The sequence below is a fragment of the Stenella coeruleoalba genome (assembly GCF_951394435.1).
Source record: "Stenella coeruleoalba genome assembly, chromosome: 21".
Lineage (NCBI taxonomy): Eukaryota > Metazoa > Chordata > Mammalia > Artiodactyla > Delphinidae > Stenella > Stenella coeruleoalba.
This window is the reverse complement of record NC_137167.1, coordinates 2,500,261-2,516,006: the sequence shown is the minus strand read 5'-3', so window position 1 is coordinate 2,516,006 and position 15,746 is coordinate 2,500,261. Positions and strand designations below refer to the sequence as shown.

The 15,746-nt window shown below is 48.9% G+C and overlaps 1 protein-coding gene across 3 annotated transcripts in view; it reads left to right on the top strand.

The window, feature by feature from the left end:
• Positions 1 to 15,746, top strand: part of CSGALNACT1 (chondroitin sulfate N-acetylgalactosaminyltransferase 1) — a 322,828-nt gene that overhangs the window by 265,093 nt on the left and 41,989 nt on the right. The window lies entirely within an intron of this gene.

The following is a 15,746-nucleotide window of genomic DNA, read 5'->3' as shown; positions in this document are numbered from 1 at the left end:
TTGAATGTACTTTGTTTTACTTTCTTTGAGATGCCCTCTTTGACCCATGGATTATTTAGAAATGTGTTGTTTAATTTCCAAGTGTTTAGTGATTTCCTTGTTTTTCTGTTAGTGGTTTCTACTTTGAATTCATCATGATCAGAGAACACACTCTGTATAATTTCACTTCTTTTAAGATTGCTGGTTTGTTTATGGCCTAAGATATAGTCTGTCTTATTGAACGTTCCATGGGTGCTTGGAAAATATGTGTATCATGCTATTGTTTGGTGGAGTATTCTATATACGTCAGCTAGATCCTGTTGCTTGACTGTATCGTTCACACCTTCTGTACCTCTTTTTTTTTTTTTTGCGGTACGAGGGCCTCTCACTGTTGTGGCCTCTCGCGTTGCGGAGCACAGGCTCCAGACGCGCAGGCTCAGTGGCCATGGCTCACAGGCCCAGCCGCTCTGCGGCATGTGGGATCTTCCCGGACCGGGGCACGAACCCATGTCCCCTGCATCGGCAGACGGACTCTCAACCACTGCGCCACCAGGGAAGCCCTGTACCGCCATTTTTTTTTCTTCTGTATCCTTTATGATTTTATGTCTAGTAGTTCTATTAGTTGCTGACAAGGGGATTGAAGTCTCCAATTATAATTGTGGAATTGTCTGTTTCTCCTTTCAGCGTTATTGGTTTTGGCTCTATGTATTTTGAGGCTCTGTTGTCTGGTGCGTATGTAATTAGGGTCATTGTGTCTTCCTGGTGGATTGATGCCTTTATCATTTTATAATGTCCCTCTTTGTCTCTAGGATTTTCTTTGCTCTAAAGTCTACTTTATCTTATATGGCCACTCCTATTTTATTAATGTTTGCGTGGTACATCTTTCTCCACCCTGTTTTCTTTCAGTTTATCCATGTCATTTGTCAAATTTGAAGTGAGTTTCTTGTAAACAACTGGAGTTGTGTTACGTTTTTATTAATCCACTCTGCCAATCTCCTTTTTAAAATTGGTATATTTAGGCCATTTAGACTTGAGGTAATTATGATGTGTTAAAGTTTGTCTCCCAGGTTAACAGTTTACATAACCAGGGTACATTTTCTTTAGAGATCTCACCAAGAGATGAAATTAACAACAGCTGTCAGTGGGTACTTGACCAAGGGATCTTTGTTTATTTGCATGATTTTATGGCCAAAGTAAAAGTTTGATGTCACCCTCTTGAAAAGTTTTCTAAGCTAAATTTAATTGAGATCACACTTAATTGCATGGGGTTTTAGCATCTCAGCTAAACTCAGCTAATGCCCATTTGTTCATGTGTTTGGTGGACCCAGAACTTTCTTCTGAGGAATATTTGGTCCCATCTGGGGACTCCCTGTGTGCAGCTCCTTGCTGAGGTCAAGTGGCCGTCTGTTCTGGTATGTGCCCTGTGTGTCATAGGAGGATGTCAGTAATACTGCAGTCATGGTGGCTGACAGTGTTTGCATCTGCTCGTGGTGACCAGCATGGTGTATTTTCGTGTCTGCACGCCCTTATCAGTTGCTCTCACTCCATTATTACTGCTGCATTGCACACTATCCTAGAATTTAGTGGCTTTTGATCCCCATTTTCACATACTGACAGATTCTCTGGGTCCAGAGTTCAGAAAGGAGCCAGTGGGGACGACTGTCCCTATTCCAGCTCCTCTGGGGCCACATCTGGGAAGGTGGGAAGGTTGGGGTGACTCAACCCTTGGGAGACAATCACCCAAACGTACCTTCCCTTGCAAATCTGGCAGCTGCACTGTGGTGGCGTGAGCACCAGGACAGTCCCTGGAGCTAGGCGACCCTGGGGTAGTTGACCTCTTACGTGGTGGTCTGGGCTCTAGGAGAAAATGTTCCAGAAAACAAAGTAGCAGCTGCATCACTCCACGGTCCTCTCTTGGACAAAGTAGCCACAAGCCCACTCAGATTCGAGGGCATGGGCCCTCCCTTGATGGGAACCTTGTCAGATAATTTGGGGGTCATGACATACTTGAGAAAAAATATTTATGGAGTACTGCCACCTAGATAGGTTAAGTGGCATCTGTTCTTTTACATTCTCTAAGTTAAAAAAAAATTTATATTAACTATCATTTGAAAACTGCATGGCCTAACAGACCACCTTGTTTTGATATGCTGTGGAATTACTTTATGCTTGACTAGTAGGTCAGTTTCAGGCTATGTGAGTAAGGTTGCTGTAGGAATTCTCTAGAGGTTCATAACCCTAAGGTGTGTTTCGCTGGGTTTATTGTGATTTCACGGACGCAGTGAGTCATGTGCTGTTTGTTGTGTGTCCTGTGCAGTTGGAGAAACTGAAGCTTTGAGAATTGACTTTGTCCAAAGTCACAGAGCAAGTTAATCGTTGACTGGAATTAAATACAGTGTCTTTTTCTCCTGGGGCAGTGTCTATGTAAGAACGTCCCTGGCTTTTTCATCTAAGGTGTCCCTTTATGACGTGCCACCTCACGGGGTGATGGACACATAGCTCGGCGTTCTGAGCAGATTGTTGTACTAAATGGGAGGTTCCTGTTGGGTGACAGACTTCACAGCTCCCAGTGGTTGGTGTTCCATTAGTGTGCTGTTCACCCCAGAGGAGAAGCATGTTCACTTCCTCACAGTGTGCGTTTCCCTGGTGATCAAGCTGAGGCGTGTGTCCATGTCTGTTTCTAAGGATGGGGAAGAAAGTGGGGCATAGGATTCATTCTTCTAAAAGAAAGCTAATCTCAACGGGGTTTTCTTCACAACCCGTTATGGTGATTAGGACATACTTTTTTACAGTTTAGGATCGAGATTGTTATATTTTAGCTAGAATGATTGTCAAAAAGTAAAAGAAAATCCACAAACCAGGATCCAAGCAAAACCAATACCCTGTGTGTTCGTCTGGGGACCCACCTGGACCCTCTCCCAGCCTTAGGACTGTCCGAAGCTTTCTGCATGGACACGTCCACCTCCTCTCCGTTACTCAGTTCCCACGTCTCCTGGACAGAGCCAGGGGCTTCTCACCGCAACCACACCGCCCTCGACCACAGTGCTCTCCAGGCAGGCCTGGGTCTTATTCATCTTCATGGCTCTAGTCTGTTACCGTGATGGAAGGTGCGTATCAAGGGACCGTGGAGTGAAGGAGTGACTGGATTGATGGTTCACAGAGCATAACCCATCACTCGCTAGCCTCTTGCCTTTCCTTCTGCCCTTGTGGCCCCAGAGTGTTTGCAAGAAATGATTCATTATTCACATTTCATTTAAAATACTGCTAAAGTTTGGGCCATAGCTCCAAACTCTCTCATGTTATGAAGGAGATGTTCAAACAGAAAAAAAAAAAAAAGGGGGATTGGGGTCTGAAAAGTGCTTTCTTTCCGTGTTAGTTTTCCAGGCTGTTGTGGCCTCAGTTCCTCTCCCTTTCTGTGACCCTGGAAGCAGCGGGGGTCGCAGGCCAAGCCGTGCTCTGGGGCCTGCTCCAACAAAGCTCGGTCGATTCAGAGCATTATTATTTATTGCAATGGCTACTTCTGGTGTCTACTGTCTAATGTTGGTACCAGTTTGGGGGTAAACCAGTGGTTCCCCAATTTAATAGGTCTGGTGGGGGGGCCCAAGAATCTGCCTTTTCTAAGGCTGACCAGTTCCTGCCAACAAAGACAAATGCAGGTGGACCAGTGTCTGTTGTGGTGGAAAATGGTGACCTGTATGCCAGGCCTTCTGATTCTTTTACTCTTCCGCTTGCTGTGGTTGATCTGTCTTGTGGCAGTTCCACAGAAACATGCATGTTTTCCCCCGGATAGCCAGTGGTTCCGTGTTACAGCCTATCTGTAAAGCTAAAGTGAATTCTTACCACTGACTAATTGGATAAGTTAGCCAAATAAAAGAAATGCTTACAGGAGGTCCAACTTAGGATATTCCTTGAGGCACAAAGCAGTTGACACGGATGCTTTGACCTTACCCTGTGATTCGATTTTTAAGACCAGGAAGTAAGAGCTTGGTCTCGTGAAGTATCTTGTTTAAAGTGTTGTGAAGTGAGTGTGAAGCCAGGGTTAGACCTGGGTCTCTGGCTTAGGTACTGCCAAGCACAGTGACTGTCAGGACAGCTCGGGGCCTGGGCGTGTCCGCAGCGGGAAGGAGGCTGCTCTAATTGTGTTGATGATGGAAGGGGTGTAGGCATGCTACGGTGCAGGGTGGTGCTAACCACCTCTGTGTAGGGGTGTAGTCAGATAAAGGGTTGTGGTATCTGATAACTACAGGTCAGTGATTTGAAAATTCCAGTTGATATTATACATTAGAAATGGGTTTCTCAAGCAACGGGTAAAAAAATTCTGTTGCGATATTGCTAAGAATCTGCCTTGACTCAGATTTTATATATGCTAGCTTGTATATCACCAGGCCTTTTACCAGAATATCAAGAATCCTGGTCTCATACAGATGGCCAAAAGGCACATGAAAAGAGCTCAACATTGCTAATGATTAGAGAAATGCAAATCAAATCTACAATGAGGTATCACCTCACACCAGTCAGAATGGCCATCATCAAAAAGTCTACAGATAATAAATGCTGGAGAAGGTGTGGAGAAAAGGGAACCCTCCTACACTGTTGGTGGGAATGTAAATTGGTACAGCCACTATGGAAAAACAGTATGAACGTTCCTTAAAAAACTAAAAATAGAACTACCATACGACCCAGCAATCCCACTACTGGGCATATACCCTGAGGAAACCATAATTCAAAAAGAGTCATGTACCACAGTGTTCATTGCAGCTCTATTTACAATAGGCAGGACATGGAAGCAACCTAAGTGTCCATCATCAGATGAATGGGTAAAGAAGATGTGGTACATATATACAATGGAATATTACTCAGCCATAAAAAAGAATGAAATAATGCCATTTACAGCAACATGGATGGACCTAGAGATTAGCATACTAAGTTAAGTCAGAGAAAAAGACAAATATCATGATATCACTTATATGTGGAATCTAAAAAATGATACAAATGAACTTATTTACAAAACAGAAATAGACCCACAGACACAGAAAACAAACTTACAGTTACCAAAGGTTGGAAAGGAGGGGAGGGATAAATTAGGAGCTTGGGATTAACATATACACACTACTATATGTAAAATAGATAACCAACAAGGACCTACTGTATAGCACAGGGAACTATACTCAATATTTTATAATAACCTATAATGGAAAAAAATCTGAAAAAGAATATATGTATGTGTGTGTGTGTATATATATATATATATATGTATGTATGTATAACTGAATCACTTAGCTGTACACCCAAAACTATAACAACATTGTAAATCAACTATACTCCAATAAAAAAATAAAATTAAATAAATTAAATTAAAAAAAATGAAGAATCCTGGTCTCTGGGTCCACAGTGACTTAAAAGAATGAGTTATTGGATCCAGCTTCCAAGCATATTTGATGCCATTGTGTTGATATATAGCACAGCAAGAGGAGGGCTTGCCCAAGCCCGGACCCATCTGACTGAGAGCAATGATGCAGTCAATGACGAATGGGGCAAAGGGACATGATGTCATAGTATTGATAATAATAGTAATGACGTCGTTATTGTTATTACCACTGCTGACATCACCGAGTGCTTCCTGGGTACCAGGCATGTTTACATGTGTTAATTTATTTAATCTTCACAACATCCATATAAAGAAATAGGGCTGTATTTTTATTGATCCCGTTTCTTAAAGATGAGGAAAGTGGTATCAATGAATCAATCCATAATACGTTATCTCAATCTTCAAAAGTGAGTCTTGAGATGGACTTTTCTGATATACTTTGGACAGTTATTGTCTTTCTGAAGTATCTTTACTGATGTTTTTCTGTTCTCAAAAGTCAATCTCAAAAAGAGAGGAAGAACAGAAAAGAAAGAAGACTTGTAAACATCCTTTTGAAGGTGAGGTTGATCGACCTTTAAGAGCTTGGGCATGACAGGCTCTTGGATTCACAGCCGTCCTGCCCGTCACCCTGTGAGCAGCATGTCATTTGTAACGTGGAACAAGTTACTCACTTACCTTCTGGAAAGGCCTCCATTCTCCCGTCTGTAAAAGGACGTGGTAAAGGGCGGACCCTCTGGAAGCCTCCTTCGAATCGAGGTGGTAGTTGTGAATGTGGTCTGAGCAGCCACGAGCAGGCACAGCTGTTTGGGCGGCGTGGCCTCTGCTTCGGGGTGAGCTGGACGAGTGGTCGTGTACACACAGCTCACGGTCCCCAGAAAAACGGCGAGGTCACACATGCCCTGCTCTCTGACCCTTAACCCCTGTGCATCGCTGCTGCTGTATCTTGAGTTGCTGCTTTTCCCACATCCTGGACGTGCCGTCTGCAGCTGGTGGGAAGCGTGATAACGGCGTCGGAATTCCTGTCCCCGGGTTTGCTCTGGAGCCTTGAGACCCCCTCCCTGGTCCCCTCTCCAGGCCCCTCAGACTCTGCTCAGTCGGGCAGCGTCGCTCTGTGTGGCTTCCACGTTGGTTCCCTAGAGGGAGGAGAAGGGTGCATCCCCTGAGACCCCGTCCCCGCAGAGTGAGAGCTCGGGTGGGGTTGCGGTCTGTCCTCCCAGTGTGGAAGCCTGGCCTCCCCGGGAGCCCGCTTTTCCACGAAACCTAAACGTCCTCAGGAGCCTTTTCCCGTGACTCCGCTGTCACTTCTGACCTCGGCTCCTGAGCTGCGGATGCTCACTTGGCCCGATTTCCCCCCCTCCGATCCTGCATTGCCTTCGGCTCTCCCCCCCACCCTCGGCCGGACCCCAGTGAGTCCCCTCGGCCACTTTCTTCGCGGTGCCGACCCCCTGGCCCTGCACGTGTGTCCTGCAGAGCCGGCCTAGATCCGCAAGTCCTGTCTCCCCGTCCTTGCTCTGCTCCTCCAGCTGCCGGGGACAGTCCCCTCGTGCACGTGCTCTGTCGGGGCTCATGGGGGCCCCCTGTGCCCTCGTGCCCAGCTGTGGGCCCCTCTCACCCTGCCTTGTGCCGCCCCTGCTCTCCCGTGTCGCTCCTAACCCCCGTTCTCAGCCTGGCCTTCCTCCTGCTGCAGGAGAAACTGGACATTCGTCCTCGTGCTTCCTTGAGTTCCTCGTCCCACCCCTGTGTGGTCCGCACCCCGCTGGCCTCCTGCCCTGTGCTGGGGGGTAGGTTGCCCCCTCTCTGTCCCTGGTCCTTCCCTGGATGGGGCCCCACCGGGGCCCCACCCCTCCTTCCATCCGTGTGTCCTCGTGATCTGTTTCTGTTTGCTTCTTTCTCAGCGCGTGACGGACTTGTTCTTTCTACTTTTCAAGTCCTTCATGAAGGACTTGAAGGACTTTCCAACCCTCTGAGTTCCTCTGGCTGCCACTCTGCTGGGTCCGCCCCTTCTTACCCAGCACCTCCCCACCCCACCTGCCTTCTGCGCCGCAGAAACAGAGCTCTGGCTCCTGTGGAGCTCAGCTATGGGGGGGCACAGGGGCGAGGAGGGTGAACACCCTCAGGTAACGGGCGGCGACAGCGCTAGAACAGGGCGCGTGGAAGAGGGGACCGAGGGGGACGAGAGACGGCCTCGTGGAAGAGGTGCATCTGGGTCGAGACCTACAAGGGGGGAAGGATCCGGCGGTGCCCAGCCTGGGGAGGCATCCCAGGCAGAGGCAGAGGAAAGGGCAAAGGTCCTGGCGCAGGAAGGAACTTGACAACTTCCGGGAAACAGAAGCAAGATGATTTCCTCACCTAGCTCACTCCTGCCCCTCGACCTCTCATCCTCTTTCAGATTTGCTCCAGACCCTGTCGCTTCCGGGAACGTCATGGCCGGGGCCACCGTTGGGCCGCTTGCCATCCAGTGGGCTTGCGCCGTCCTCATCTTACTTGACCTTGATGCAGCAGCGGGCGCTGAGCTGCCCTGGCCCACCGTGAGCTTCCCTGCCGCCCCGTCCTGTGCCTGACCTGGCAGCCTCCCTGCTGGCTACGCAGCACCGACCTCCGGGGCCCCTCTTCTCACTCTCTACACTTCCGCAGCCCCCCAAACGCTGGGGCATCTCACTCTGCAAAGGGCCCGTCTGCTGAGCTTCAGACACAAGCTCCTCAAGTCAGCATTTCAGACCTTTAAGCCTCACCTGCAGCTCACTGCCCTCGCCTGCCCTCTCACCTCTAACCGGTTCTCTCCAGCCTTTGCCACTTGCCCTCCTCTCGCTGGCGCTGTCTCAGCTTCCTGCTGAGTCACAGGGTTTCTTCCCTCAGTGCTCTGATCTCACCCCCATCTTCCATCCACACCTCTGTCAGGCGATGGCACTAACGCCACTTCCCCTCTCCTGAGCTCGGGGAGGGTTTGCTCCCTAGGAGGCCCTGGTGGCCAGCATGCTGTGCCCTTACCTCACTGCCCAGCTTCACCTCCTGCACCTGCCTCTTGTGCCCCAGCCTGGCTGAACTGCTGCAAGTTTGCCAAACATAACAAGTTGGTTTTGTTTGTTCAGTATCTTTGTTATCTTTCCGTGGAATGTTCTCTCTGATTTTGTAGTCTTGGCAAACGCCCAGTCTCCAGTTCTGGTGAAATATCGTCTGTCAGCGTGTCCACACCCTCAGCAGGTGGAGACGCCCTCCTTTCTGCTCCTTGCACCGTGGGCAGACTCTCAGGTGCTTAGCATGTTATATGTGCCTCTTTGGTTTACCTGTCTGCCTTCTCTCTAGAATGTGAATTCTGAGAGCACAGTGATTTTCTTTTTTAATCTTTAATTTATTTTTGGCTGCATTGTGTCTTCACTGCTGCATGTGGGCTTTCTCTAGTTGCGGCGAGTGGGGGCTACTCTTTGTTGCGGTGTGTGGGCTTCTCATTGCGGTGGCTTCTCTTGTTGCGGAGCACGGGCTCTAGGCATGTGGGCTTCAGTAGTTGCAGCACATGGGCTCGGTAGTTGTGGCGTACAGTCTTAGTTGCTCCACGGCATGTGGGATCTTCCCGGACCAGGGCTCGAACTTGTGTCCCCTGCATTGGCAGGCGGATTCTTAACCACTGTGCCACCAGAGAAGTTCCCACAATGATTTTTTTTTTATCACAACCCTCTTTATATCTCTAATGGAGAACACAGTCCATGGTGAATGATACCCATAAGGAAAATCAATAACGATAAAAATAACCATGTTATGTGACTATGAATTGTGCATGGCTGGTGGTACACCTGGTGAGGAGCCCAGCCCGCTGCTACGCTGGGATCATAACACGTCTTCGCTTCCCACTTAGTATCAGGTACATGATTGTCTTCATGGAGATGATCTGTAGCTTTGTGGGGAAAAGATGGCTCTGAAAAGAAGTCGACTGCCAGTATCAGTGATGAAGTAAGGAGCAACCCTCAGTAAGTGAGGTTCTTAGAAATTCTTGATGGATTAAGAACTAAGTGTTGGAGCCCGTGCTCCACAACAAGAGAAGCCACCGCAGTGAGAAGCCCACGCACCGCAATGAAGAGTAGCCCCCGCTCGCCACAACTTAGAGAAAGCCCGCACGCAGCAACGAAGACCCAACGTAGCCAAAAATAAATAAATAGAAATAATTTTTTTTAAAAAAAGTAGCAAGTGTTGAGTTTGTCTGCATGGATCTACAGCATGAACAAATGCAATAAATAGGAATAAAAAAGGGGATTCATGAATTGTTTCAGCAAGGACATCAGTCGGTGCAGCCGTTTCTTATCAATAGAAATGTTTAGTGAAAGTTAGTGGGGATGAACCTGAGTCAGGACGAGTACAGAAGCGGCTGTGAGCTGATGCCCTGTGATGCAGGAGAAACAAGGTGTGTGGGCGTCCCGTAACCTGGCAGAGGAGGAAAGCTGTAAAGTGGTTACTTTTTACTGTCTTTATGGGGAGAATTATTTACATTGTGGTCTCTGAGCATTTGGGGATTCACGACAGTCTTCCGCAAATGTCAAATGTCTGCTACTTTCCCTAAGAAAATAGAGCTGACAACAGACGGCACTGTGATGATGTCTTGTTATCCCACGTGGCCTGAGAGTGAGACGTTTCATCTAAGTGGAATTCTCTAGATAACTGAAGCACCACAATAGTTGAAAATTACCGTTGTGAAATAAAATCTTTCTCAGGTATGTCCCAGTTTCTCTTCTGAACAGACTAAGAAGATTAGGCTCCTACGCTGATGTCTTCAAAGGCAGTTTTCATGGGTGGAGTTTTTTTTTTTTTCTTTATATTAGATGATCCCAGACATTTCTGTTAAATTAAAAAAAATAATAACATTCTGTCTCCCCCTGCTGTTAGGAGGTGACCTGTCACTACTTACTACTGTCAGCATTTCTGCCTGTTACACCTTTTCTTTCCACATATACTCTCCTTTTTCTGGAAATTTTTTTTTTCATGAAAATCCCCCCCCTTTTCAAAATTTACTACTTTTAATGTGTTGTAGACTCTGAACTCAGGTAATTGTTATTTAGCAGCTGTTAGAGCTACGGGTTAAAAAAGAGAAAAGCTCCAAGGGGGCCTGTAAGGGTTATCCGAGGGTAGAGGAGCTATGAACTGTGGTTTTTACCACAGACCTTATGTCGTTTGTCTGACTTCTCAGACGCTGCTGCATCTTCCTTTGCTCTGAGGGGTTCGTGTTGGGTATGGAAGACGACCTCGAGGGAGGAACCAGCTTCCCTGGGTCTCGATGTACTCGTCTGTAAAATGAGAGGCTGGACTAGACCATGTCTGGGGGCACATGTGTCACGGGCCAGGAGAGCAGCTCCACACAGAGGTGTTTAAGCTCTCAGATCCGCGTGCCTGGAGAAGCGAGCGATCACTTAGGATTGAGAAAGTCTGGGAATCTTCCCAGGGGAGGAGGGTCCTGTTTAGAAGGGGTGAGGGGGGACCGGTGGGGACCTGTATCTTGAGAAAGTGCCAGGCTTTTCACAGGACAGCAGTTATTGTGGTAAAATACACATAACGTAAAATTCACCACTTTAAGCTTTTTTTCTTTTGGCCACACTGCGCAGCTTATGGGATCTTAATTCCTCAACCAAGGATTGAACCCGCGCCCTCTGCAGTGAGAGCATGGAGTCCTAACCACTGGACCACCAGGGAATTCCCTATTTTAACCATTTTTAGGTGTACAGTTCATTGGCATTAAGTACACTCACATTGTGTGTAACTGTCATCCCCACGCATTTCTAGAACTTTTTCATTATGTCGGACTGAACTCCGTGCCCATTAAACGCTAAGTCCCCTCCCCCGTCCCAGCCTCTGGTGAGCCCCAGTCCACTGCCTGTCTGTGAATTTGACCACTTTAGACTCCTCGTACGAGGGGGTTCATACAGTCTCTGTCCTTTTCTGTCTAGCTGACTCCACTTAGCTCGTGTTTTCGGGTCCATCCATGCTGTAGCATGTGTCTGAATGCCATTCCTTTTTAAGGCTGAGTAACATTCCATTGCATGTATAGACCACGCTTTGTCCATCCATTCACCTCTTCATGGAGGTTTGAGTTGTTGCCACGTTTGGCTGCTGTGAATGATGCTGCTGTGAACATGTGTGTACAAGTGTCTGTTCAAGTGTCTGTTTTCAGCTCTTTTGGGTGCACACCCAGAAGCGGAATGGCTGGGTCAGATCATAATTCTGTGTTTAACTTTTGAGGGAACTGCCAGGCTCTTTCCATAGCTGCACCATTTAACATTCCCACCAGCGTTACACTTTCGGTTCCAATTTTTCCAGGGGGAAGAGTAGTTGTATATGCTACATGCTCGACGTAAACCCAGTTTCATGTGAGGCAGGGGCAGGACGTACAATTAGGACAGGAGTCGGGAGCCAGATGAGGGAGGGTTTGAAGGCTTGGCTGTAGTATTGGTGCTTTGCTCTCTGGGCTGTGAGAAGCTGCGGGGCTTCTGAGCTGGGCCAGAGCAGGAGTAGAGTGATGCTATAGGAAGCTAAGGGCCCCAGGGTATGTGCAGGATGGACCGGGCCCTGGAAGTGGGGCAGGGGTGTCAGAGGTGGCAGGTGTCTAGCTGGGGGACCTGGGCTCCATGCGGGAAGGTAGGAAAGGCGGGGATGAAAGTGGAGACACCTCTGGGCTCAGCAGTGCAGCACTGGCCGCAGCCATGTCCACTCGTCCTGAGTGAGGGTGGGGATGTGAGGGCGGGGACCTTCGGCATCATGATTTCTGAGGTCCTTAAGTGGAAGGCAGGATGGAGGGGGTCACGTCCGCATCTGGTAAGCTCCTCACCTACTGAAGGAGCAGACATTTGCAGCAGACCGAGGAGCTGTATCTTGGATTCCTGGAGGTGTCCCCATCTAGTTGTTGGTCCTGGGGCCTGGACCCCTGGAGGAGAGCAGGTCAAGCACGGGTCTGCCGGCACAGGGAGCAGAAACAGCAAACTCACAGGAAGGTCGGCACCTAGTGGCGGAAAGAGGGAAAAGGCGTTAGACTAAGCTCTAAGCCAGCTCCAGAGTCCTTATTTATTTATTTATTTATTTATTTTGCGGTACGCGGGCCTCTCACTGTTGTGGCCTCTCCCATTGCGGAGGACAGGCTCCAGACGCGCAGGTTCAGTGGCCACGGCTCACGGGCCCAGCTGTTCCGCGGCATGTGGGATCTTCCCGGACCGGGGCACGAACCTGTGTCCCCTGCATCGGCAGGCGGACTCTCAACCACTGCGCCACCAGGGAAGCCCAGTCCTTATTTTGATCTTTAATTTGCATAGTGGATAAGAATGATACTGCCCTATAAAATATTACTAGGGAGGTATTCGCGTGGCCAACCTGCTTTGCCTTTGTCATTGTGCGTGCAGCTCGTTGGCTGAAAACCCGATCCTGCCACGGTGCTTCTGCTCCCTTTCTCTCAGAGGGAGGCTGTCCGAGTTTCCACCTCTGAAGGTTTCCAGGAGGCGCGGGCTTTGTTTAGGTGCTGTCCTTATGTCACAAGGAGGCTGGGGTGGGGGGACGTACCTGTGGGTGTGGTGGACGAGGGCTGGTGCTGGGTTCTGGTGGACACAGGCTGCAAGAGAGCTTTAAGTAACTTATTTAAAATAGATAGGATTAAGGGATCTAAAATCAGGTTTATAAGACATAATGAATTGAATTAGGCAGAGTAGGGGGAAATATGCTAAAAAGTTGCTGATGTAATAGCTGTTTCAAGGCACAGGATGCGGGTGATGCCGACAAAGCAGCTGGAGTTGTGGCTGAGATCAGCCTGGTCCACTGGCTCCTGGTGGTCCCGGAGGCGTTGGGGGAGGGTGTGTCCGGGAACCAGGAAGGCAGGCTGCTCCTGTCCCCCGGGATGCTGGTGCGGCTCCCTGCAGGCATGGTCGTAGGAATCATTATTAATAAGGACTGCTGTGTTCTCTGGTTCTTTATAAATGCACGCCCATCTCTTGAGACAGGCGCATACCTGCATCTTCAAATCTGTGGATTTAGATGTTAAAAGTTAATGATTCTGATCCTGGTGCCGAGAAAGAAAATGACTCCAATTCTGAGAAGCCATCCCGGCCCGCATACTTGCTATCTGCAGGTTCAGCTGTAGCAGCCTTGCGCGGGGGTAGCCGTGGAGAGCAGGGGTACTTGCCGGCCCCGGGTCACAGCTGTGTTTCCGTCCAGCAGAGATGCTGTTAACTGAGCCGACTGCTTCCTGACTCAGCCCCACCTCACCTGGGCCCCTGGGAGCTGGTGGCTGCCCAGCTGCTCTGGTGGGCAGCAGAGGTGGGAAGAGCCCATGTCCTCTGCGAGGACCAGTTGCCTGAAAGGGTGAACAGGCTTCGAAGGGAGCCACTTCACGTTTTCAGAGACATCCTCCGAGCCTCGTGAGATGTGCCCCTCCCTTCTCCCATGAGTGGTCCCGGTGGGGATGCTGGGACCTCGTCCCAGCAGGAGCTCGGCAGACCTTCTCTCAGCTTCCCTGACCTGCACTGGGGAGCCCAGGGGGCTTCAGGAGGGAGCTCTGCCCCATCCTCGTAGCCCTGCGCCCAGGTCCTCGAGTCCCCGAGCTGCCGGTGTTGGGCTGTGCGTGTGAGCCTCTGGGCGGTGGCAGGTGAGGCCCCCTGGAAGATTCGCAGCCCAGGCTCCTCTCTGCGGCCCTGGAGGGAGATCAGAAAGGCCGCAGAGCCAGGGGTGTGGGGTGAACAGCTCCTGGAACGGGAAGAACAGAGGCGTTTGTGCAGCAGACCTGTGGCCCCCACGGAAGAGAGGAGAGCAGGGGTGAGGATGAAAAGAGAAGGGCTCAGAGAGGCCTGGAAACCAGCGAGCCCAGGAGGATGCCTTCTGTGGAGTCGCCTTTGTAGCTACTCAGGGCCCAGGGTGCGTCCCAGCCAAAGTAGGGACTCAGAGGACGAGAAAGAGAAAACCTGGCCAGTCAAGAGAAGAGAGACGAGGACTCTTCTCTGGTGACTTGTCGAACTGGATGGGTTTTTCTGCCGGTAGGAAAACACCCACAAGCCCAATGACACGGGGAGGTGTGGAACTTAGGCCCCAGGGGTTGGTTGGCTCCCGAGGCGGGGATGTTCCATCTGGTCAGGACTGCGGAGCCTCATCCCGTCTTTGAGCGAAACGCTGGGTCACACGGTCCGCCCAGCAATGAGACAGTGGAGTTCCAGTGATGGCGACACTTGGGGGGCCCATCGTCGCCCCAAGTAGGCTGGCTCTGAGGTGCTGGCTGTGCTGCTTCCCAGAGGGGAAGTTACGCAAGACGTGCACCTGCCGCTGTACTGGTACTGTACATGCCGTGTGCTTTAGTGCTTCCGGAAGCTTCCTTGGGGCCACATGACCCATGGGAGCGGCCCGAGTGGCTCCCAGTGCCCCGAATGGACCACTGTGGCCACTTCCTATGAAATGGCTGTCGTTTCTCAGAGATCGTTTCAACACACTTCTTAAATTAAATATAATATTAAAGTATGTATCTTATCATATTGTAGAAATGTAGATAAATAGCAGAAAAGAAAAAACACATAACCCTTCTCCACAGCACAGCCAGTCTTATTTTGACGTATTTCCTTACAGTCCTTTTTTAAATGCCTCTGAATAGTATAAATGCAGCTTTGTATCCAACGTTACAAACTTTTTTTTTTAACATCTTTATTGGAGTATAATTGCTTTACAATGGTGGGTTAGTTTCTCCTTTATAACAAAATGAATCAGTTATACATATACATATGTTCCCATATCTCTTCCCTCTTAGGTCTCCCTCCCTCCCACCCTCCGTATCGCACCCCTCTAGGTGGTCACAAAGCACCGAGCTGATCTCCCTGTGCTATGCGGCTGGTTCCCTATAGCTATCTATTTTACATTTGGTAGCGTATATATGTCCATGTCCACTCTCTCACTTTGTCACAGCTTACCCTTCCCCCTCCCCATATCCTCAAGTCCATTCTCTAGTAGTTCTGTGTCTTTCTTCCCGTCTTACCCCTAGGTTCTTCGTGACTTTTTTTTTATTTTCTTAGATTCCATATATATGTGTTAGCATACGGTATTTGTTTTTCTCTTTCTGACTTACTTCACTCTGTATGACAGACTCTAGGTCCAACCACCTCACTACAAATATCTCAATTTCGTTTCTTTTTATGGCTGAGTAATATTCCATTGTATATATGTGCCACATCTTCTTTATCCATTCATCCGATGATGGACACTTAGGTTGCTTCCATGTCCCGGCTATTGTAAATATAGCTGCAATGAACATTTTGGTACATGACTCTTTTTGAATTACAACATTACAAACTTTTTGCCATGTGTTTTTTTGAGGTCTTCATAACCGATTTTTAAATTGATGGTATTTTCATTTCTTTTGCTATTTAAGTGGGAGCATTTTGAGTTTTCTAATAAGTATTAG